We start from the raw sequence: 25,460 nt of genomic DNA, 5'->3' as shown, positions 1-25,460 counted from the left end.
ATCCATTCAGTAGCTCTGTCTTCTCTTGATCACCATTGACTACCTCCCCTTATCATCATAGTTTTTTTTTTTTTTTTGCATTTATATATCTAAAAACATATTTGGGGTTTGTTTTGCTTTCTTTGCTGTTAAAAAAAATATTGGGGCGAAAATCACAGAAGAATTGCAAATCCACCATGAAACGCAGGTACAGACACTATATTATGAACTACACTAACTTTACGGCCTCTGTAACATAGTCAAATAACAAATCCTGGAATACACCTTTAAAATCACTATAGGGTGTATTAAAGGGGTCTCTAAATTAAAATAAAACTGGTGACACACTTTAACATTGTCATAATGCCATTGTCAGTAGAATCAGAACAATCTGTCATTAGGGGAAGTCAATAGAGACACAGGAGTAGACTGGAGCACCAGCACTGACTATAGTGTATTTTACTCTTCTAGCAGGCTGGAGTTTTGGTTAAATTTAATTTAAAAAAATTAAAAAAACAAAACTCTACCAGCCCCAATCTCCCCACCACTGCCAATCTAATGGATATACAGTCATGGCCATAAATGTTGGCACCCCTGAAATTTTTCAAGAAAATGAAGTATTTCTCCCAGATAATGATTGCAGTAACACATGTTTTACTATACACACGTTTATTCCCTTTGTGTGTATTGGAACTAAACCAAAAAAGGGAGGAAAAAAAGCTAATTGGACATAATGTCACACCAAACTCCAAAAATGGGCTGGACAAAATTATTGGCACCCTTAAAATTGTGGAAAAACAAGATTGTTTCAAGCACGTGATGCTCCTTTAACCCATTAAGGACTTAGGACATATGAGTACATCCTAAGTCCGGTCCTTGTCTACAAAGTGGGGTCCCGGCGGGACCCCGCGTCATAGCGGGATGGTCCCGGGGCCTATTCACAGCGGGGACCCGCGGCTAATAGCGCGCGGCCGCGATCGTTCGGCCACGCACTATTAACCCTTCCGATGCGGCGCTCAAAGCTGAGCGCCGCATCGAAAGTGAAAGTAAATGCTTCCAGGCTGCTCAGTCGGGCTGATCGGGGTCATCGCGATAAAATCGTGGTGCCCCGATCAGCTACCCGGAGAGAAGAAGGCCCCTACCTTCCTCCGGCGGTGTCTGGGCTCTGATTGATTGCTCCATGCCTGAGTTACAGCAATCCAGCAATCAACAGCTCCAGCAATCAACCGCCGATTCCACAGCTTGTTGCCATGCAACAGCAAGGCAACAATCTGTGTATGCAATCAGCCATTGCAAGCTCATAGGTCCCTATAGGAGCTATGAGCTCGCAAAAAAAAAAAAAGTGTAAAAAAAAAGTTAACCCTTTCAGGTATTCCCTACTGAATTAAAAGTTTAAATCACCTGGCATTTCCTAGTAATAAAATAAAACAGTGTAAATAAAAATAAACATATGTGGTATCGCCACGTGCGGAAATGTCCGAATTATAAAAATATATTGTTATTTAAACCGGACGGTCAATGGCGTGCGCGCCAAAAAATTCCAAAATCCAAAATAGTGTATTTTTGGTCACTATTTATATCATGAAAAAATAAATAAAAAGTGATCAACAAGTCCGATCAATACAAAAAGGGTACCGCTAAAAACTTCAGATCACAGCACAAAAAATGAGCCCTCATACCGACCCATACGCGGTAAAATAAAAAAGTTATAGGGGTCAGAATGACAATTTTAAACGTATAAATTTTCCTGCATGTAGTTATGATTTTTTTCAGAAGTACGACAAAATCAAACCGATATAAGTAGAGTATCTTTTTAATCGTATGGACCTACAGAATAAAGAGAATGTGTCATTTTTACCAAAAAATGTACTGCGTAGAAACAGAAGCCCACAAAACTTACAAAATGGTGTTTTCTTTTTCAATTTTGTCTCACAATGATTTTTTTTCCCATTTCGACGTAGATTTTTGGGTAATATGACTGATGTCATTACAAAGTAGAATTGGTGACACAAAAAATAAGCCATCATATGGATTTTTAGGTGCAAAATTGAAAGGGTTATGATTTTTTAAAGGCAAGGAGGATAAAACGAAAAAGCAAAAACGTGAAATCGCTCAGTCCTTAAGGGGTTAAACTCCCCTGGGGCAAGTAACAGGTGTGGGCAATATAAAAAGCACACCTGAAAACAGATAAAAAGGAGAGAAGTTCACTTAGTCTTTGCAATTTGTGTCTGTGTGTGCCACACTTAGCATGGACAATAGAAAGAGAAGAAGAGAACTGTCTGAGGACTTGAGAACCAAAATTGTGGGAAAATATCAACAATCTCAAGGTTACAAGTACATCTCCAGAGATCTAGATTTGCCTTTGTCCACAGTGCGCAACATTATCAAGAAGTTTGCAACTCATGGCACTGTAGCTAATCTCCCTGGGGGTGGACGGAAGAGAAAAATTGATGAAAGGTGTCAACGCAGGATAGTTCGGATGGTGGATAAGCAGCCCCAAACAAGTTCCAAAGATATTCAAGCTGTCCTGCAGGCTCAGTGCGCATCAGTGTCAGTGCGAACTATCTGTCGACATTTAAATGAAATGAAACGCTATGGCAGTAGACCCAGGAGGACCCCACTGCTGACACAGAGACATAAAAAGGCAAGACTACATTTTGCCAAAATGAACTTGAGTAAGCCAAAATCTTTCTGGGAAAACATCTTGCGGACAGATGAGACCAAGATAGAGCTTTTTGGTAAAGCACATAATTCTACTGTAGAACACCGTACCTAAAGTAAAATATGGTTTTGGAGATGTTTTGCTGTCTCTGGCACTGGGTGCCTTGAATGTGTGCAAGGCATCATGAAATCTGAGAATTACCAATGGATTTTGGGTTGCACAGCCCAGTGTCTGAAAGCTAGGTTTGCGTCCAAGATCTTGGGTCTTCCAGCAGGACAATGACCCAAAACATACGTCAAAAAGCACCCAGAAATGGATGGCAACAAAGTGCTGGAGAGTTCTGAACTGGCCAGCAATGAGTCTAGATCTAAATTCCATTGGACACCTATGGAGAGATCTTAAAATTACTTTTGGGAAAAGGTGCCCTTCCAATAAGAGAGACCTGGAGCAGTTTGCAAAGGGAGAGTGGTCCAACATTCTGGCTGAGAGGTGTAAGAAGCTTATTGATAGTGATAGGAAGTGACTGATTTCAGTTATTTTTTCCAAAGGGTGTGCAGCCAAATATTAAAGGGTAGCTCCCACCATCCTATTTTTTTTTTTTTGCTAGCCCGTTCCCCCCCCGGCAGTAGCCCGTAACCCTCCCACCCCCCCCCCCCCCCGCCCCGCCCCGCATACCCCATTCCCTCATTACACTTGCAGTTACTGCAGAGTCCGGCAGCGGGCGGGCAGGGACAGCGGCGGCAACGAGGCGGCGATGTGCGGGAGGAGTGGCCTCCCAGCCAGTGGCCGGGGAGCCAATGCGCTCACTCCCGCCTGTCTGATTGACAGGCAGGGAGCGAGTGCAGCCTAACTGAAAAAGGACTGATTGCCACTCCAAAATCAGTCCTTTTTCAGTAGCCGGTTTTTAAATGTAAATTAAACCTTTTTAATGAAAAAAAAATAATAAAAGTATATTAGAGATATGTTGTAGTACATAAGTACTACAACATATCAAAAAATAAAGTTGGTGACAGTGCCCATTTAAAGGGGTATTCCAGGCAAAAACTTTTTTTATATATATCAACTGGCTCCGGAAAGTTAAACAGATTTGTAAATTACTTCTATTAAAAAATCTTAATCCTTCCAATAGTTATTAGCTTCTGAAGTTTTCTGTCTAACTGCTCAATGATGATAGATCCAAAGAAAGGGCAAAATAATACCAATATATTTCAAGTCGAGTGTGTTGGTAACTAACAAGAAATCCTATATACACACTAGAACACCAATTCTATACATAAGTAATAAACTTTATTGAGAACATCATTTAATAAAAACAGTTAAAAAGGACAGTATAGCCAGACAAAAAGGAGTTGGTAAGGCAGGTAATATATCATTAGTTAGTATAAATGCAAAAATGCAAAACATGACATAGTTATTCCTAACTAAAGAGTAGGGCCACCAGTATAACAAAAAATTATAAGTTACACATGACAGTCATGTAAAAATTGCACAGAAAAACAAAACTAACCTAAGTAAGGAGGTCACTGAATAAGTAGCCTCCAGCGAGTGGTCAGGAGAAAGGGGAAAAGCAAATAATGGTGTGCAAATGGAGCACAGAATATCAGCATTACCATGAAGCTTCCCCACTCACAGAGCACAGGCTGGGAGACATAAACAGTGTACCTACCTACACAACACCAGTACCCAAACGTCGTTTCGCCGTTTGGCTTCCTCAGGGAGTATCAGGGAGGAAGCCAAACGGCGAAACGACGTTGGGGTACTGGTGTTGTGTAGGTAGGTACACTGTTTATGTCTCCCAGCCTGTGCTCTGTGAGTGGGGAAGCTTCATGGTAATGCTGATATTCTGTGCTCCATTTGCACACCATTATTTGCTTTTCCCCTTTCTCCTGACCACTCGCTGGAGGCTACTTATTCAGTGACCTCCTTACTTAGGTTAGTTTTGTTTTTCTGTGCAATTTTTACATGACTGTCATGTGTAACTTATAATTTTTTGTTATACTGGTGGCCCTACTCTTTAGTTAGGAATAACTATGTCATGTTTTGCATTTTTGCATTTATACTAACTAATGATATATTACCTGCCTTACCAACTCCTTTTTGTCTGGCTATACTGTCCTTTTTAACTGTTTTTATTAAATGATGTTCTCAATAAAGTTTATTACTTATGTATAGAATTGGTGTTCTAGTGTGTATATAGGATTTCCTGCTCAATGATGATGTCAAGTCCCGGGAGCTGTGCATGATGGGAGAATATCCCTTGTATGATGGGAAAATATCCCCATAGGAGCTGGACAGCTCCCGGGACGTGAGTCATCAGAAAGCAGTTAGACAGAAAACAGCAACTCAACTTCAGAAGCTAATAACTATTGGAAGGATTAAGATTTTTTAATAGAAGTAATTTACAAATCTGTTTAACTTTCCGGAGCCAGTTGATATATAAAAAAAATGTTTTTGCCTGGAATACCCCTTTAAGTTAAGGGTGCCAATAATTTTGTCTTGCCCATTTTTGGAGTTTGGTGTGACATTATGTCCAATTTCATTTTTTCTTCTCTTCCTCCCTTTTTTGGTTTAGTTTCAATACACACAAAGGGAAAAAAAAAACATGTGTATAGCAAAACATGTGTTACTGCAATCCTTTTCTGTGAGAAATGCTTCATTTTCTTGAAAAATTTCAGGGGTGCCAACATTTACGGCCATGACTGTATGTTTAAATGGTAGCTTGCATATAAGTAGAGAAGTGGTACAGAATTATGGGGAAGTATTGTGCAGGCCACGTTGAAAAGGCTAAACAGTTCTGAATAAAACACTGTATTAGCGCCATTTCAACTCTCACCACAGGCAGCAGAAAAGCTAGAATTTGCCCTGATTATGTGATGACAATGACAACATGGCTTAAAAGGCCATATCAGCAAAAGTCAGTTTAAAAGGTGTCCCCTTAGAACTACTAGAAACCACTTAAAATAAACACTGAATAGCTGTGTGAACATAGCATGAACACTGCTACTAGAAAAAAATGTAGGGTTGTCTTTTGCAGCACTATTTCTGGGCACACAAGCAGATAACACATGGTTCTCTCAAGATTGCAACAGCAAGCCTACAGGAAAGCCTATATTTAGCAAACAAATACAAGTCACTAAAAATGCTGGGGCTTCAGATGGGGAACTCTGCAATAGCAGAAAGTAGTCATACTGACAATAAAGAACTATATCATAAGAAAAGTCTGAAAATAAATTCTGACAGCCTTTAAAAGTTGATGAACTCTGCTTGGTTATTAAAGGGGTACTCCGGTGAAAACCTTTTTTCTTTTAAATCAACTGGTGGCAGAAAGTTAAACATATTTGTAAATTACTTCTATTAAAAAATCTTAATCCTTCCAGTACTTATTAGCTGCTGAATGCTACAGAGGAAACTCCTTTCTTTTTGGAACACTGATGACATCACAAGCACAGTGCTCTCTGCTGACATCTCTGTCCATTTTAGCAACCATGCATAGCAGATGTGTGCTAAGGGCAGCATGGTGGCTCAGTGGTTAGCACTGCTGCCTTGCAGTGCTGGGGACTTGGGTTCAAATCCCACTAAGAACAACAATAAATAAAGCATTATTATAATAACGTCAGCAGAGAGAACTGTGCTCGTGATGTCATCAGAGAGCATTCCAAAAAGAAAATAATTTCCTCTGTAGTATTCAGCAGCTAATAAGTACAGGAAGGATTAAGATTTTTTAATAGAAGTAATATACAAATATGTTTAACTTTCTGCCACCAGATAATTTAAAAGAAAAAAGGTTTTCACCGGAGTACCCCTTTAAGACCAGAAACAACTCTGGTTTTAAGGGGTTAAACTGCAATCAGGAGTCCCTTACAAAAAGAAGATGTAGAGCTCCACCTTGAGGAATATTGTGGAACAGTATATATAATATACTATTTAGTATACAGAGCAATTGTTTAGCTATTTTGAACTACTTATAACAAAATGTCAGCAGCATACCTTGGCACAGCAGCATCCTGGTCTGCTCCTGTCACTGGAATATCCATATAGTGGTGTTAAAGAGGCACTCAGTCTCTCAGGGCCAGCACACACTATTATTTACAAAAATGTTATAGTATAGTAGCAAAATAATTTGTAAATATTAATAAATATGTATGTTTGTTATTCTTTTCAGTATATTTAAAGACAAGAGAATCAATAAAAAAAAAAATCAGGTCAGGCATGACTTTAATGACTGCGAACAGCTTCTTGTTAAAGGGGTACTCCACTGGAAAACATTATTTTATTTTATCTTTTTAATCAACTAGTGCCAGAAAGTTAAACTGATTTGTAAATTATAGACACAGAAGAAAGCATGTTCGTGCACTCACCGCTCAGCGGAGACAGCTCGGTGTAGAAGTCGGTGTAGGATCCAGCCCCCCCCCCCCCGGTACACTGGACTTCTACACTAAGCTGTCTCCACTGAGCGGTGAGTGTAAGTACGTGCTTTCTTCTGTGTCTAGACAGATAGTTAGGTTGCCGATATCGTGCTGCACCATAATTAAAGTGAAGTTGCCTTTTGTGTACCCTCTCCTTTATCGTCTCATCACTATTTTGATTTGTAAATTACTTCTATTAAAAAATCTTAACCCTTCCAGTACTTATCAGCTGCTGTATGCTCCAGCAGAAGTTCTTTTCTTTTTTCTGTTTGACCACAGTGCTCTCTGCTGCCACCTCTGTCCATTTTAGGAACTATCCAGAATAGGAGTAAATCCCCATAGCAAACCTATCCTGCTCAGGACAGTTCCAAAAATGGACAGAGGTGTCAGCAGAGAGCACTCTGGTCAGACAGAAAGGAAATTAAAAAAGAAAATCATTTCCTGTGGAGCATATAGCAGTTGATAAGTACTGGAAGGATTAAGATTTAAATATATTTAAATATAAGTAATTTTCAAATCTGTTTAACTTTCTGGCACCAGTTGATGTTAAAAAAAAAAAAAAAGTATTCCAGGGGAGTACCCCTTTAAAATCTGGTCAGGGAGGGGGTTAGTAAAATGTCTCCTCCCTTGCTCCCACTACAGTACAACAGAATTCCTGCTCTCTGGCTCTTCCAGGTTTGATGATATGAGGTCACATGCATGCTCATCCAATCAGGGGATCAAGGCAGGTAAAAGACAGTTTCTTTCATCAGACTACTCCTTTAACCCCTTAACGACAATGGACGTAAATGGTGTCGTGGTGCCGTGGTACTTAACGCACCATGACATACATTTACGCGCCGCCATGACCACGAGCGCCGGACTGGTGCTCGCGTCATGTGCCGCAGGTCCTGGCTGCTATCAGCAGCCAGGGACCCGCCAGTAATGGCAGACATGCGCGATCGCGCGAATGTCCGCCATTAACCCCTCAAATGCTGTGATCAATACAGATAATATCATCTGCGGCAGTGCGGTACTTTGAATCGATGATCGGAACGCCCGCAGCGCTGTCGCGGGGATCCGATCACCCAGTATGGCAGCCGGCGGTCCCCTCATCTGGCTCCAGCTGTCTCCTGGGGTCCTCTGCTCTGGTTGGAGATCAAGCAGACCAGAGCAGAAGATCACCGATAACACTAATCAGTGCTATGTCCTATACATAGCACTGAACAGTATTAGCAATCAAATGATTGCTATAAACAGTCCCCTATGGAGACTATTAAAGTGTAAAAAGAAAAAAATTAAAAAATGTGAAAAATCCCCTCCCCCAATAAAAAAGTAAAATGTCTGTTTTTCCCATTTTACCCCCCAAAAAGCATAAAAATAAAATAATGAATACACATATTTGGTATCACCGCATGCAAAAAAGTCTGAACTATTAAAATATATTGTTAATTATCCCGTACAGTGATCGGCGTAAACGTAAATTGCTGCTTTTTTGTCACATTTTATTCCCCAAAAAATGTATAAAACATTTCTAAAAAGTAAAACCTATGCAAAAGTGGTACCGATAAAAACTACAGATCATGGCAAAATTAGCCCTCATACTGCCCCATATATGGAAAAATCTGAAAGTTATAGGTGGTCAAAATAGGGAAATTTCAAACATACTCATTTTGTTAAAATAGTTTGAGATTTTTTTTAAGCGGTACAATTATAGAAAAGTATATAACATGTGTATCATTTTAATCATATTGACCACAGAATAAAGAAAACATGTAATTTTTACAGGAAAGTGTACAGCGTGAAAACAAAACCTTCCAAAATTTGCTAAATTGCGGTTTTCTTTTCAATTTTTCCACATAAATAATATTTGTTTGGTTGCACCGTACATTTTATGGTAAAATGAGTACAATTGGTGAATCAAAAAACAAGCCCTTATCTGGGTCTGTGGATGGAAATATAAAAGAGTTATGATTTTCAGAAGGCGAGGAGGAAAAAACGAAAATGCAAAAATAAAATTGGTCTGGTCCTTAAGGCCAAAATGGGCCTGGCCCTTAACCTCTTAAGGACCCAGGGCGTATGGATACGCCCTCACACCCTGGGCCTTAAGGACCCAGGGCGTATCCATACGCCCTGGCGGTTTCCGGTCCCTGAAGACCTGGATCCCGGCGATGAAGACGGCGGCGGCGACAGGTGAGTGGATCTTCAGCCGCGGTCGGGCCCTTTACAGCAATGCACGTCGCCGTAAAGCGACATGCATTGCTGTAATGGGACCCTGTATACTACAACTCCCAGCATGCCCAGACATGCTGGGAGTTGTAGTTTTGCAACATCTGGAGGTCCACAGTTTGGAGACCACTGTGCCCTTCCAGATGTTGCAAAACTACACATCCTCAGCATGCCCTTACTGTCCAGGCATGCTGGGAGTTGTAGTTCTGTAACATCTGGCCCTTCAGATGTTGCAGAACTACAACTCCCAGCATGCCTGGACAGTTTTGGCATACTGGGAGTTGTAGTTTTGCAACATCTGGAAGGGCACAGATTGGGAACCACTGTTTTAGTGGTCTGCAAACTGTAGTCCTCCAGGTGTTGCAAAACTACAACTCCCAGCATGCTGGACAGCCGTTGACTGTCCAAGCATGTTGGGAGTTTTGCAACAGCTGGAGGCACCCTGTTTGGGAATCACTGGCGTAGAATACCCCTATGTCCACCCCTATGCAAATCCCTAATTAAGGCCTCAAATGCGCATGGCGCTCTCACTTTGGAGACCTGTCGTATTTCAAGGCAACAGTTTAGGGCCACATATGGGGTATCGCCGTACTCGGGAGAAATTGCCTAACAAATTTTCGGGGGCTTTTTCTCCTTTCACCCCTTATGAAAATGTGAAGTTGGGGTCTACACCAGCATGTTAGTGTAAAAAAATACATTTTTTACACCAACATGCTGGTGTTGCCCTATACTTTTCATTTTGACAAGAGGTAAAAGGGAAAAAAGCCCCCCAAAATTTGTAACGCAATTTCTCCCAACTACGGAGATACCCCATATGTGGGCCCAAAGTGCTCTGGGGGCGCACAACAAGGCCCAGAAGGGAGAGTGCGCCATGTACATTTGAGGTGATTTGCACAGGGGTGGCTGATTGTTACAGCGGTTTTGACAAACGCAAAAAAAAAAAAAAAAAAACACATGTGACCCCATTTCGGAAACTACACCCCTCACGGAATGTAATGAGGGGTGCAGTGAGAATTTAAACCCCACTGGTGTCTGACAGATCTTTGGAACAGTGGGCTGTGCAAATTAAAAATTTCGTACAGCCCACTGTTCCAAAGATCTGACAGACACCAGTGGGGGGTAAATGCTCACTGTACCCCTTGTTATGTTCCTCAAGGGGTCTAGTTTCCAAAATGGTATGCCATGTGGGGGTTATTTTGCTGTCCTGACACCATAGGGGCTTCCTAAATGCGACATGCCCCCCGAGCAAAATTTGCTCTCAAAAAGCCAAATATGACTCCTTCTCTTCTGAGCATTGTAGTTCTCCCGTAGTGCACTTCAGGTGAACTTATGGGGTACCTCCATACTCAGAAGAGATGGGGTTACAATTTTGGGGGGTATTTTCTGCTATTAACCCTTGCAGAAATGTGAAATTTGGGGGGAAACACACATTTTAGTGAAATTTAATTTAATTTTTTTACATATGCAAAAGTCGTGAAACACATGTGGGGTATTAAGGCTCACTTAATTCCTTGTTACGTTCCTCAAGGGGTCTTGTTTCCAAAATGGTATGGCATGTGTTTTTTTTTTTGCTGTTCTGGCACCATAGGGGCTTCCTAAATGCAACATGCCCCCCAAAAACCATTTCAGAAAACCTTACTCTCCAAAATCCCCTTGTCGCTCCTTCGCTTTTGAGCCCTCTACTGCGCTCGCCGAACAATTTACATAGACATATGAGGTATGTGCTTACTCGAGAGAAATTGGGCTACAAATATAATTATAAATTTTCTCCTTTTACCCCTTGTAAAAATGCAAAAATTTGGTATACAAGAACATGCGAGTGTAAAAAATGAAGATTGTGAATTTTCTCCTTCACTTTCCTGCTATTCCTGTGAAACACCTAAAGGGTTAAAAGGCTGACCGAATATCATTTTGAATACTTTGGGGGTGCAGTTTTTATAATGGGGTCATTTGTGGGGTATTTCTAAGACGAAGACCCTTCAAATCCACTTCAAACCTAAACTGGTATCTGAAAAATAGTGAGTTTGGAAATTTTGTGAAAAATTGGAAAATTGCTGCTGAACTTTGAAGCCCTCTGGTGTCTTCCAAAAGTAAAAACTCATCAATTTTATGATGCAAACATAAAGTAGACATATTGTATATGTGAATAAAAAAAAAATTTTGAATATCCATTTTCCTTACAAGCAGAGGGCTTCAAAGTTAGAAAAATGCAAAATTTTCAAATTTTTCATAAAATTTTGGGATTTTTCACCAAGAAAGGAAGCAAGTTACCAAAAAATTTTACCACTATGTTAATGTAGAATATGTCACGAAAAAACAATCTCGGAATCAGAATGATAACTAAAAGCATTCCAAAGTTATTAATGTTTAAAGTGACAGTGGTCAGATGTTCGAAAAATGGCCGGGTCCTAAGGTGTAAAATGGCTGGGTCCTTAAGAGATTAAAGGGGTATTCCAGGAAAAAAACTATTTTTTTTTATATCAACTGGCTCCAGAAAGTTAAACAGATTTGAAAATTACTTCTATTAAAAAATCTTAATCCTTCCAATTAATTAGGTTTATATATGAGACTGAGGGTGTAACAAGTCTCCTTCAGAAGACTGCCAAACTGACATAGGGAGTCTTATAGGCCATGCGAGGCTCCCTTTAGAAAAATAAAGTATGCAAAGTTCTCCTCCAGAAGGAAAAAAAAGCTGTCTCTCTGGTGCCACCTATTGAAGGTAATCTTGCTGTCAATGCTTGTCACCATAAATAAGTTCTCAGATTTGAACAAAAAAAAAAAAAACCATAAGGGCCTGCTAGGGGTGTAAAATAATAAAATGGAAATAGAGCATACTCACCTTTTTAAAGGGGTACTTCGCTGCTCAGCGTTTGGAACAAGCTGTTCCGAACGCAGGAGTCCACAGCTCGTGATGGCATAGCACCGGCCCCTCATGATGTCACACCCCGACCCCTCAATGGAAGTCTATGGGAGGGGAGGGGCAGTCTATGGTAGGGGGCCCCTCCCATAGACTTGTATTGAGGGGCGGGGTGTGACATCATGAGGGGGTGGGGCTATGCCATCACGAGCTGCCGACTCCAGCGTACGGAACAGCTTGTGGCTGAGACCTGACTAGTCAGCTGATGTAGCTTTGTTACATGATGCAGAACAAGAACAGTTGTGGGTGTTAATTTCCTTTTCTGCGGACATATGCACTTTCTGTAAGCCAGGTTGGACCTGGAATACAATGCGATTTTTAAATGGAGATGTGACTTTTTTTCTTCATAAATAGCGACTATCACATTTGATAAATACATGACCACTGCAAAGTGAGCAGAGCTGAGCAGATTTCAGAAATGTGCTTTGGAAAAAGCAAAAATCATAAAGTCGCAGCATATATAGAAAATTTGCACGTGCGTAAGTGCATGCGACATTTTGTAATGCAAAAAAAATCTACTACAGAGCTTGATAAATCTCCTTCTTAGTCTTTAGCAAGTGCAGTCCTGATATTCCGCTATGAATGCTCCTGCCTGGCTCTTACAGTTAGTGCTTTGAAAACTAGCAGAAAAATGGAACATGGAACAGTAGTCCACAGATAATCTGATCCCATCTACCCATCTCATCCCACAACAAAGTCCTTTCTGCCAGCCAGAACCCTGCTTGACTTGAAAATACGGCTTGAATAATATATTCTACTATATAACCTTGAGAAGTAGGAACTGTCACACTCAACGTTGTTGAGAAACTTCTTTTTTTATTTAAATATACTTACAAAAAGGTGCAGAACATAGACATACAACGGGGGTGTATAAGACATAGGGGCAGGGGTCAAGTTCTGGAAAGAAAAGCGTGAGAACTCTTCCACATACTGGCTTGTCCTGCAGGACTCCTGCTAACGGGAAGTGTTCCTGCTGTGGAAAACGTGCAGGAACTCAGTTCCCACACATTCCTGCAGGACTTGAGCCCTGCCTAGGTGATCACGAAATCAAGATCGCTTCTGTCTTATATATACCCCTGCTGTATGTCTATGTTCTGCACCGTTGTGTAAGTATATTTAAATAAAGACATTTCTCAGCAATGGGGAATGAGACAGTTCCTACTTCTCAAGTTTATATAGTTTGATTCTCTCCACATACATTGTCCGCACCACGGACTGAGTTCAGATAAAGGATTCAGAGCGATAGAGGCAAGTGCTGGAGGTAGTTACTTGGTGTGGAGCGGTGCCAGATTGCTCTGTATATACAGTATTATAATAATATATTCTACCCTATGCACTGACTGACAGGCAAGCTGACTTCAGTAGGTGGCACCAGAGAGCCAAGAGGAGAGCAACTTTGCAAGGTTTATACATAATGGGGGAGATTTACTAATGTAGTCTATTTTAGGTATGGTTATAGACCAGCGTATGTCGCTAGTGTGGTGTCTATTGTGCGCCAAATTTATCAAAAGTCGCACAGTGTCGCATGGAATTCCCACCTCCACCCTCAGTCTACTTTAGATGCGTTGCCTGAAAAGTCTATGCGGACTTTCCGGACAGTCTATCTTCTGTTCTTTGGCTCAGGTTATAAACTTCATTCTGTTTATTATATTTTTAAGGACATTTCTCTGTCCTTTGTGGAATACTTAATGTAATGTATGGTTTTGTTGTCCGTCTCTGCTTTTCCCAGCTGCCTGTGAGTGACTTGATAAATGGAGCCCTCTGTACCCCCTCTCAGGACGATTCCCCTCAGCTTTCACCCAATTCTGAGCCTGGTGTCTCTGGTGTTGGTACTAAAATGGTGAAATTGAAGTCTAAGAATTTCTCTCAGCGTGAAACAGATGTTTTAGCAGAAGAGGTAGGTTGTTTTTGTGTTAAAAATGATGCCCAAATTGTTCACTATCATTATCAGAATATGTTTCTGTTCCAATGAAAGTTTGCATGTGAGCCACATTTGCCTGCCTTTACCCTGTTTGTGATTCTCCGCAGGAATAACCAATAATGTTGTGTGGTTTGTGTGGTGAGGGGGAAGGTCTCTGGTTGCTTGCTGTCTTTGTGAACCTTCTCTAAGGCTAGGCTTCCACTTGTTTTTATTTTACAAAAACGCCAATAAAAACGCCCATTCTGCCACATGGCGTTTTTTTGTGTGAAAAAACTCTGCGGCCAGATGTTAGCTGCAAGTCAATAAGGTACTGCAAAATGTCAAATCCACTTGGCGTTTTTCAGTTTGGCTTTTTTTAATTCTTTTGGCATTTTTGCGCTCCTTGGCAGTTTTTAAAAAATGTCCTCTTGTTGAGACTTTGGCGTTTTTTTGGGAAAATATTGCCGTTTTCCTCCCATAGAAGTCTATGGGAGTGAAAAAACGCCAAGAAAAACGCCATGTGGGTTTTAACTTTGGCGTTTTTTCAGGCAGTTTTTATTCTGTTTTGGACTTTAGCGATCCAAAAAAGTGTTGGAGATACCTTTTTTATTAAAATTTCGTAGGGTACCATTAAAAAATAATAATAAAAAAGATACTGTAGTGATGGAAAAAATTGTATTTAATGAAATTTATCTTTTTTATAACAAAATTTTTATTCATTTTCAAACAGGGATCAATTTATGTGGGCGGGCAGGGAACTAAAAATGTAGCCAACAATAATAAAATTGTAGTGTGTGTGTGTTTTTCACTTTTTTTATTTTATTTTTTAGGTAGTAATATTACTCCCAGCATGGAACACACTGATCCATGATGGGAGTAGTAGTACCTGTATTAATTCACAGATCTCCCTTTTGCGATCCTCCTGTATAATGTATAGATGCGGCTGCTCTTCTATGGTCCCCTGCACTGCCGTATATATACACCTATTCATATTTCCCGCAGAGAGCTGTGATTGGCCAGATGGTTCCAGCCAATCACAACTCTGTGGGAAATATGAATATGTGTATATATACGTCAGCGCAGGGGACCATAGAAGAGCGGCCGCATCTATACATTATACAGGAGGATCACAGTGGGTGTCAGGAGTTACACTCGCTGCGATCTGTCTATTAATGCAGATACTACAGCTCCCAGCATGGAGCAGAGTGTGCTCCATGTTGGGAGCAGTAGTACCTGCAGTAAGGGACAGATCATAGCGGATGTCACTTCTCCTGACACCCGCTGCGATCGTCCTGATGTGAATGTCGGGACTCGGCTGTTCTCAAGGCTACAAAGTCGGGAGAACAGGTGATGCTGAGCAGTAGATATACATCATATATCTACTGCCCAGCAAGAACTTACAGTGAGCCTACAATGTATATACAGTATACACATTGCTGGCTCACTTAATCCCTTGCTGAGCGGTGCTCTAAGCCAGCCCAGCAAGGAAAGAGTTAATTTACACTGCTGGACAGTGTAGGTTAACCCTTTGGGTAGTATACAATATATACAGCTATCTATAGATAGCTGTATATAGTGTATACAATTGAGGAAGAAGTCCTCTTACCTCCCTCCAGTCCCCGCAGGTCCGTGTAGCTCTGCCCTTAGTGATGACATCATTAGGGGGCGGAGCTACAGACAGGATCCAGGCTGGTAAGGGTGTAAGGCTCTGTTAACATTGTCTGTTTTGTATAAAGTGAACAGACCCTTCTGCCAGTGTCTTACCAGACAGGGAAACTCCAGCTGTTGCTAAACTACAACTCCCAGCATGCCCAGACAGCCAAAGGAGGCTTTTTCCAATTTGCCCCCTCCCATAGGCTTGCATTGAGGGGCGGAGCGTGACGTCACACGGGGGCGGAGGCGTGACGTCACACGCCACCTGCCCCGTGGTCGCCGGTAATCAGACCCGGAGCGAACATGCTCCGGGGACTGATTTTAACTGGGGTGCTGCGTGCAAGACCCAGCGGCGGGACCCGCGCGATCAGGCATCTTATCCCCTATCCTTTGGATAGGGGATAAGATGTCTAAACGCCGGAGTACCCCTTTAAGCAGACTTCTCTATATTAATTTTTAGGACCATTAAATTACATATTGACAGGGAAATCCAAGATGTCAAAAAACAACAAGCTTCAAATAAGGTATGATGTCATGCACAGGTGTAATCACCTTACTTTATGTTGCAATGAATGTCCAAACTGCTGTTAACTTGTCACTTATTGAATGCCTTTATTGCTCCAGTCTTTCAGGAGTACAGATAGGTTGCCAAGTTCAAATTTTAGTTTTAAATATTCTTAATTAACTATTAAGCCTTGACCGTTAACACACCTGTGTAATTGTATTATTTTGGAGGTCCCACATTTCCCCTGAGGCAACCTATGTCCCCCAAAAAAAGTCAAGTCTACTTACCAAGAAGCCATACTCTCCATTACGGAATAGCTCTCCAATGCGGCTGTTTACCAATATATAAGAGTCGTGATTGGATCTCGGATATTTGGCAACTAGGTCCAAAATTTCCATGTTTGGACCACAAACAACTTGAATATTTAAGGAGTGAAACATTTTCCTGTTTCTATACATATCTTCATCAGCATTTGGGGGAAGTAAGGCCACATGAGTGCAGTCGATGAGGCCCGACACACGGGAATCCTGCCTTCCCATACAACTGGGCCACTATAGCAGTTTGCTCTCGTTGTGATTATGGGAAAAAAATGTAATCTCCAGCAATAGACACAATTGCATCAACCACTGGCCTTAGAATTCTGCTGAAAGAAGGCTGATTCAAACCTAATTTGCCACCAATGCAATATTGAAAGGAACCAGAGCAAAAGAAATGTAATACAGCAAGTAGTTTGGTTATGCCAGGAATAGCATGTGAGCGATTAGTTTTACTTTCTAACAGATGGTAAATTTTTTGCAAAATTTCTGAAACTGCCGCTTCGGAAATCCGGAAATGCAGTTTCACCTCTTATTCTGTGAACAAATTTAATGTGAGCCTGTTTTTGAAAATTCAATCACTGTTTTTGAAAATTCGATTCTGACAACAACGGTATTTTGCCTAATATTGCGAATTTGAGCATTCCGCCATAACATGATTATGGGAAGTAAAGCATCCATTTGCTAAAATTTAAAAAAACATATAGAAAAACCATAATCATACACCTTTCAACACATTTGGATTACACAGTCATAATTCATTAAAGGAGAACTCTGGTGCAGACTTTTTCTATTCCATCCTGCCCGGGCTGCAAAACAGGACAAAACAAACTTTCACTTACCTTCCTATGTTCCCCCGGAGCTCTGCAACAGCGGGACATCGCGGCGGCTGGTGATAGGCTGAAGCGCCGTGTGATTTACCGGGCTAAAGGCAGTAGGCAGTAAACAGCCCGGCCGACCGATCAGCTGTTGCGGAGCTCCGGCGGAACGTTGGAAGGTAAGTGAAAGTTTGTTTTGTCTTTTTTGCAGCCCGGGCAGGATGGAATAGAAAAAGTCTGCACAGGACATCTCCTTTAAAGAGTACCTGTCATCACACTTATTTTTTTCTATGTTTTTAATTAATGTCTAATGCTAAGCTTTGTAATACCATGAAATTACCTAAACCTTACATTGATATATTTAATTAAGACCTGTCAAATCTGGCCACTAGGGGTCTCACTACATGTCCCATCATAAAGTCTCTCCTAGAGTTCATAATCATGCATGAGTCCTAACTCTAATAGTGCATCCAGGACACTGTCAGCTCCCTGCCTGTCAATCATACAGACGGGATTAAGCGCGGTACACGCTGCATGGCGCACCTCAGCTACATTGAACACTGCCTGCAATGAGCAAGCTTTGAAATAGGATTCTGAAGGAAATACTGGGTGTAAAAGAAAATTTTAAACTGCAGGGGGCAGGTAATGAAGAGGACAACATACACAGCATAATACTTTTATTAAGTTTTTAATCTGGTAGAGGACATTTAGCAATATTTACATTGTATCCAATGCACCTATGTTTTTTCATTAATTCAGACAAACTCAAACTAATATAAGTAAGGATTCGTTGTAAATCTGGACCTACATCTGAAATGTAAGATGTATTTTTTCCAGACTAAAAATGTGTGGAAATGGCATTCCAAAAAAGGTCCAAAATGTTGTTTTGGCGCAAAATGTAAAGCATTTACAGAGCAGGGAGAAGAGGGAGAGGCGGAGGGAGGGGAGGAATGTTGATGAGCTGGGCGACGCTGCGGCCGGCAGTGGTGACGTCAGAGTGCCAGTTATCGCCGCCTGTGTCAATTAGCACTTAATTAGCATATAGGGAAAATGAACATATCGGCGAACGGCCAGGTGGATCCGGGAACAGTAAGCATCAAACTGATCAGCGCCCCCCGCACTATCAGCCAGTACCGCTGGTTAGTGCGAGGGGAGTCAGCTGACAGTTTTCCTTTAAGGAACTTAAGGGCAAACCAGCCTCCATGTGATGATTGTGAAGTTGTACATTTTTAAAACTCAAAACAATAGAGCTTGATTGGATTTTTTAAATTAAAGGGGTATTCCATAACCAAGTTTTTAGGAAATAACAAGTTTCTCAAGAAAGTTGTACAGATATTGAAATTACTTTGATTAGCAAACCTTAAGCCGTCCATTAGTTATCAGCTGATGAAGTTGAGTTGTTTTGTTCTGTCTGACAACCGGGCTCTCTACTAACACCTCTGTGTGTGTCAGGAACTGTCCGGAGCAGGATAGTTTTGCTATGGGCATTAGCTCCAAATCTGGCCAGTTCCCCAGACATGTGACATTAGAGAGCAGTTTGACGGAAAAGAACCACTCAACTTCTGTAACTGATAAGTACTGGAAGGATTATGTTTTTTTTTATATAAGTATTTTCCCAATCTGGCTTACTTTCTGATGAAAGTTGATATATGTTTTCCAAATAATTAATGTAATACCCCTGTAACCCTTTAAGGACCATGGACGTACGAGTATGTCTAAGCTCCCTGGTAGTTAAGGACCAAGGACGTACGCGTACGTCCGTGGGAATGTCGGTCCCTGCCGCGTGCTGGGTGGGGACTGGACCAGGGTGACTGCTGATATCGATCAGCAGTCACCCCGCGCAAATGCCCAGGGGGGTCACAAGACTCCCCCATGTCGGCGATCACCGCAAATCGCAGGTGAATTCACACCTGCGATTTGCACCGATTCCAGATCATACGGGTCTATGGTGACCCGGAAAATAAGGGGGATCGGGGTTGTCCAAGACACCCCTGGTCCCCCTGAAGAGATAGGAGTGAGGTGGCAGGGGTGGTTAACTTTCAGCAATGACCAATAGCAGATCGGGGGGCGGGGGGGTTAACTTTCGGTTTCCCCGTTCTGCCCACCCAAAATAGGCCGGGCAGAGCGGTGAAACTGAAGAGGACCGTCGCCGAAGTCAACTTACCGCGGCGGAGGCGACAATCAGCGACGGAGATCGGTGGCAGCAGTGGACGGCAATGCGGCTCCCTGGCCGGTGAGTTGCCTAGCAACATCTGGAGGGCTACAGTTTGGAGATCACTGTGCAGTGGTCTCTAAACTGTGGCCCTCTAGATCTTGCAAAACTACAACTCCTAGAATGCCCACACAGCAGTTTGCTGTCTTGGCATGCTGGGATTTGTAGTTTGCAACATCTGGAGGGCCACAGTTTGGAGATCACTGTGCAGTGGTCTCTAAACTGTAGCCCTCCAGATGTTGCAAAACTGCAGATCCCAGCATGCCCAAACTGCTGTCTCTGCATGCTGGGAGTTGTATTTGCGTACCTTCAGCTGTTCCATAACTACATCTCCCAGAATGCCCTTTGGCAATCAGTACATGCTGGGAGTTGTACTTTTGCAACAGCTGGAGGCACACTGGTTGGAAAATACAGAACCTAACTGAAGGTTTTCCAACCAGTATGCCTCCAGCTGTTGCAAAAGTACAACTCCCAGCATGCACGGTCTGTCAGTACATGCTGGGAGTTGTAGTTTTGCAACAGCTGGAGGTTTGCCCCCCCCCCCCCCCCTATACGAATGTACAAGGGTACATTCACACGGGCAGGTTTACAGTGAGTTTTGTGCTTCAAGTTTGAGCTGAGATAAATTATTCGCCACAGCGCAAACTCCTAGCGGGGAACTCACCGTAAACGCCCGCCAGTGCGAATGTACCCTAAAAACACTGCACTACACTACACTAACACACCCAATAAAAATGAAAAACGTATTGTACGGCAGTATTTCCAAAATGGAGCCTCCAGCTGTTGCAAAACAACAACTCCCAGCATTTCCGGACAGCCACTGACTGTCCAGGCATGCTGGGAGTTTAGCAACAGCTGGAGGCACCCTGTTTGGGAATCACTGGCGTAGAATACCCCTATGTCCTCCCCTATGCAATCCCTAATTTAGTCCTCAAATGCGCATGGTGCTCTCACTTCAGAGCCCTGTCGTATTTCAAGGAAACAGTTTAGGGCCACATAAGGGGTATTTGCATACTCAGGAGCAATTGTACTACAGATTTTTTTGGGGGGGGGCTTTTTTTCCTTTTACCCCTTATGAAAAGGAAATGTTGGGGGCTACACCAGCCTGTTAGTGTAAAAAAATAAAAAAAAATGTACACTAACATGCTGATGTTGTCCCATACTTTTTATTTTCACAAGCGGTAAAAGGAAAAAAAGACCCCCAAAATCTGTAACGCAATTTCTCTCGAGTACGGAAATATCCCATACATGGGCATAAAATGCTCTGCGGGCGCACAACAAGGCTCAGGAGTGAGAGTGCACTATGTACATTTGAGGCCTAAAATGGTGATTTGCACAGGGGTGGCTGATTTTTACAGCGGTTCTGACATAAACGCAAAAAAATAAATACCCACATGTGACCCCATTTTGGAAACTACACCCCTCATGGAATGTAACAAGGGCCTTAACACCCCACAGGTGTTTGACAAATTTTTGTTAAAGTTGAATGGGAAAATGAAAAAAAAAGTTTTTTTTCACTAAAATAATTACCCTAAATTTTTAATTTTCACAAGGGAAAATAGGGAAAAAAAACAAAATTTGTAACCCCATTCCTTCTGAGTAAGAACATACCCCATATGTGGATGTAAAGTGCTCTGCAGGTGCACTACAATGCTCAGAAGAGAAGGAGCACCATTGGGCTTTTGAAGAGAAAATTTGTCCGGAATTGAAGGCCACGTGTGTTTACAAAGCCCCCATAGTGCCAGAACAATGAACCCCCCCCCCCACACACACACACATGTGACCCCATTTTGGAAACTACACCCCTCAACAAATGTAAAAAGGGGTATAGTGAGCATTTACGCCCCACAGGTGTCTGACAGATTTTTGGACCAGTGGTCCGTGAAAATGAAAAATGTAATTTTTCATTTGCTCAGCCCACTGTTCCAAAGATGTCAAACACCAGTGGGGTGTAAATGCTCACTGCACCCCTTATTAAATTCTGTGAGGGGTGTAGTTTCCAAAATTGGGTCACATGTGGGGGGGGTCCACTGTGCTGGCACCACGGGGGGCTTTGTAAATAAATGCACATGGCCCCTGACTTCCATTCCCCTAATTGACCATTTTCAAAAGCTCAATGGCGCTTCTCCTCTTCTGAGCATTGAATTGCACCAGCAGAGCACTTGACGTCCACACATGGGGTATTTCCATACTCAGAAGAAATGGGGTTATAAATTTTGGAGGTAATTTTCTCCAATTACCCCTTGTAAAAATGTAAAATTTGGGGGAAAAACTGCATTTTAGTGAAAAAAAATAATTTTTTTCATTTACACATCCAACTTTAACAAAAAGTCTGTGAGGTGTTAAGGCTAAATGTACCCCTTGTTACGTTCCTTGAGGGGTGTAGTTTCCAAAATAGTATGCCATGTGTTTTTTTTTTTGCTGTTCTGGCACCATAGGGGCTTGGTAAATGCGACATGCCCCCCAAAAACCAATTCAGCAAAATTTGCTTTCCAAAAGCCAAATGAGACTCCTTCTCTTCTGAGCATTGTAGTTCGCTCGCAGAGCATTTTTCGTCCTAACATGGGGTGTTTCCATACTCAGAAGAGATGGGGTTACAAATTTTGGGGGGCATTTTCTCCCATTACCCTTTGTAAAAATGGTAAATTTGGGGGGGAAAAACTGCACTTCAGTGAAATTTTTTTTTTTTCATTTACACATCCGACTTTAACGAAAAGTCGTCAAACACCTGGGGGGTGTTAAGGCTCACTGCACCCCTTGTTACATGCCTTGGGGGCTGTAGTTTCCAAAATGGTATGCCATGTGAGGGTTTTCTGCTGTTCTGGCACCATAGGGGCTTCCTAAATGTGACATGCCCCCCAAAAACCATTAAAAAAAAACTCACTCTCTAAATTCCCATTGTCGCTCCTTCCCTTCTGAGCCCTCTACTGCGCTCACCGAACACTTGACATATACATATGAGGTATTTGCTTACTCGAGAGAAATTGGGTTACAAATTTTGAGAGGATTTTTCTCCTTTTACCCCTTGTAAAAATTCAAAAAATGGGTCTACAAGAACATGCGCGTGTAAAAAATTAAGATTTTGAATTTTCTCCTTCACTTTGCTGCTATTCCTGTGAAACACCTAAAGGGTTAACTCACTTACTGAATATCATTTTGAATACTTTGAGGGGTGCAGTTTTTATAATGGGGTCTTTTATGGGGTGTTTCTAATATAAAGGCCCTTCAAATCCACTTCAAAACTGAACTGGTCCATGAAAAATTCAGATTTTGAAATTTTTTTGAAAAATTGGAAAATTGCTGCTGAACTTTGAAGCCTTCTGATGTCTTCCAAAAGTAAAAACATGGCAACTTTATGATGCCAACATAAAGTAGACATATTGTATATGTGAATCAATATATATATAATTTATTTGGAATGTCTATTTTTCTTATAAGCAGAGAGCTTCAAAGTTAGAAAAATGCTAATTTTTCAAATTTTTCATAAAATTTGGGAATTTTTCACCAAGAAATGATGCAAATATCGACAAAATTTTACCACTAACATAAAGTAGAATATGTCATGAAAAAACAATCACGGAATCAGAATGAAAGATAAAAGCATCCCAGAGTTATTAATGTTTAAAGTGACAGTGGTCAGATGTGCAAAAAATGGCCGGGTCCTACAGTGAAAATTGGCTGGGTCCTTAAGGGGTTAATGTCAGTTTACGCAGGCTGGTGTACTTTGAGCATAGAAATGTTGGGAAAACAACTAGTGGTATATGTGCTAGGTTCTCACAGAAGAGTCTAGAGCAGTGGTGGGCAACCTTTTTTTTCAACTGAGCCAAATCTCGCCAAAACCATGATTGAAATTTATTTTGAGAGCCACATTTTTTAAGCCGAAAATACATAGGATGGTACACTGTTTTTAGTTTCAATAAGTTTTTATTATATGTGGGGGCACATGACAGGGGGGGGGGTCCTGTCATTTGCCCCCACATATAATGCCCCCCTGCCATGTGCCCCTCATATATATCATGCCCCCCTGACATGTGCCCCTTATATATAATACCCCATGTCCTGTGCCCCTCACAATATAATGCCCCCCTGACATGTGCCCCTCACTTATAATGCCCCGTCATGTGCCCCCACATATAATGCCCCTTGACATGTGCCCCTCACATATACCGTATATGCCGGCGTATAAGACGACTGGGCGTATAAGACGACCCCCAACTTTCACAGTTAAAATATAGATTTTGGGATATACTCGCAGTATAAGACTACTCCTCCTACCATGATGTACGGTACCTTGTAGTCGCCCCCCCCCCCCCCCATTAGGTAGGCAGTATAGTTCCCCCCACATTAGGTAGGCAGCATGTTCCCCCACAATAGTAGGCAGCTCCCCCACATTAGGTCAGCAGTTTCCCCACAATAGTAGGCAGCTCCCCCACATTAGGTCAGCAGTTCCCCCACAATAGTAGACAACTCCCCCACATTAGGTCAGCAGCTCCCCCACAATAGTAGGCAGCTCCCCCCCACAATAGTTGGCAGTATAGTTCCCCCACAATGGTAGGCAGCCCCCCCCCCCCCCCACAATAGTTGGCAGTATAGTTACCCCACAATAGTTGGCAGTATAGTTCCCCCACAATAGTTGGCAGTATAGTTCCCCCCAATGGTAGGCAGCTCCCCCCCCCACAATAGTTGGCAGTATAGTTCCCCAACAATAGTTGGCAGTATAGTTCCCCCACAATAGTTGGCAGTATAGTTCCCCCACAATAGTTGGCAGTATAGTTCCCCCCCAATAGTTGGCAGTATAGTTCCCCCACAATGGTAGGCAGCTCTCCCCCACAATAGTTGGCAGTATAGGTCCCCCACAATAGTTGGCAGTATAGTTCCCCCACAACAGTTGGCAGTATAGTTCCCCCACAATAGTTGGCAGTATAGTCCCCCCACAATGGTAGGCAGCTCCCCCCCACAGACATACAGCTTCCAGCCATATACAGTGTATGGCTGGAGGCTGTATGTCTGTGTGCTGCCCCCACAGTGTTCCGGTCACCGCTCCTCCGGCCCGGGGTCACCATCTACTGCTATGGCCTATGGACCATAGCAGTAGGTGCCGTGACCGGAACACTGAAGATGACGTGCCGCCGGTCACTTACCAGGCTCCGGCCGGCGCGCGTCTTCCTCCGGTCCTCCTGGTACTCCTGCGCCTCTATGGTTGTACGCACGGGACGTCACTGCGTACAACCATAGAGAGGCGTAAGATCGCAAGAAGACCGCAGGAGGACCGGAGGAGGACGCGCATCGGCCGGGGAATGGCTAGTGACCCGCGGACATCCTTATCTCTCGAAAAGATTTTTCGGGACACAGGGATGTCTGGCATAGGAGAACCTATGATTATCTGCCCGGGCCAGCTCCCGTGTGCGGCTGCAGGCGGGGGCCGGCCAGAGCAGGTAAAAACTAATACTGTATACTAAAAACCAGGGGGCCTACAGCTGTTGTGAAACTACAACTACCAGCATGCCCGGACAGCCTTTGCCGGTCCGGGCATGCTGGGAGTTGTAGTTTCACAACAGCTGGAGACACCCTGGTTTTTAGTATACAGCAGTGGTCGGCAATATGCGGCCGCTGCTGCTCTGCATACAAGGGCCTGATATTAGTATCAGGCCCTTGTATGTTACCAGTGTGCATGGGCGGCCGCCACGGCCCGACCGCACTGCAAGAGCCGCATTAAAGTGTGTGAAGAGCCGCATGTGGCTCGCGATCCGCAGCTTGCCGACCACTGGTCTAGAGTAAGCAAAGTTAATCCTTTTAGCTAAAGTTTGCGGTTGTCCAAGTTTAACCCCTTAAGGACCAATACAAATAAACCTGTACGCCCCTGAAAGACCAGGCCTGTTTTTTCAA

General features: G+C 42.5%; 1 long non-coding RNA gene across 2 annotated transcripts in view; it reads left to right on the top strand.

Annotated features, from left to right (window-relative positions):
* Positions 1–14,069, top strand: part of LOC130273920 (uncharacterized) — a 50,451-nt gene extending 36,382 nt beyond the window's left edge. Inside the window, exon 4 of one of the 2 annotated variants that reach the window (XR_008844180.1) lies at positions 13,950–14,069. This is a non-coding gene — a long non-coding RNA (uncharacterized LOC130273920). Of the gene's footprint in view, positions 1–12,726; positions 12,757–13,949 lie in introns of those variants that run through there. The other variant, XR_008844179.1, reaches the window with a different exon arrangement.
* The last annotated feature ends 11,391 nt before the right edge of the window (positions 14,070–25,460 follow it).

The sequence above is a fragment of the Hyla sarda genome, chromosome 5, assembly GCF_029499605.1.
Source record: "Hyla sarda isolate aHylSar1 chromosome 5, aHylSar1.hap1, whole genome shotgun sequence".
NCBI lineage: Eukaryota > Metazoa > Chordata > Amphibia > Anura > Hylidae > Hyla > Hyla sarda.
The sequence above is the reverse complement of the archived record's forward strand: the minus strand, read 5'-3'. Positions and strand labels throughout refer to the sequence as shown.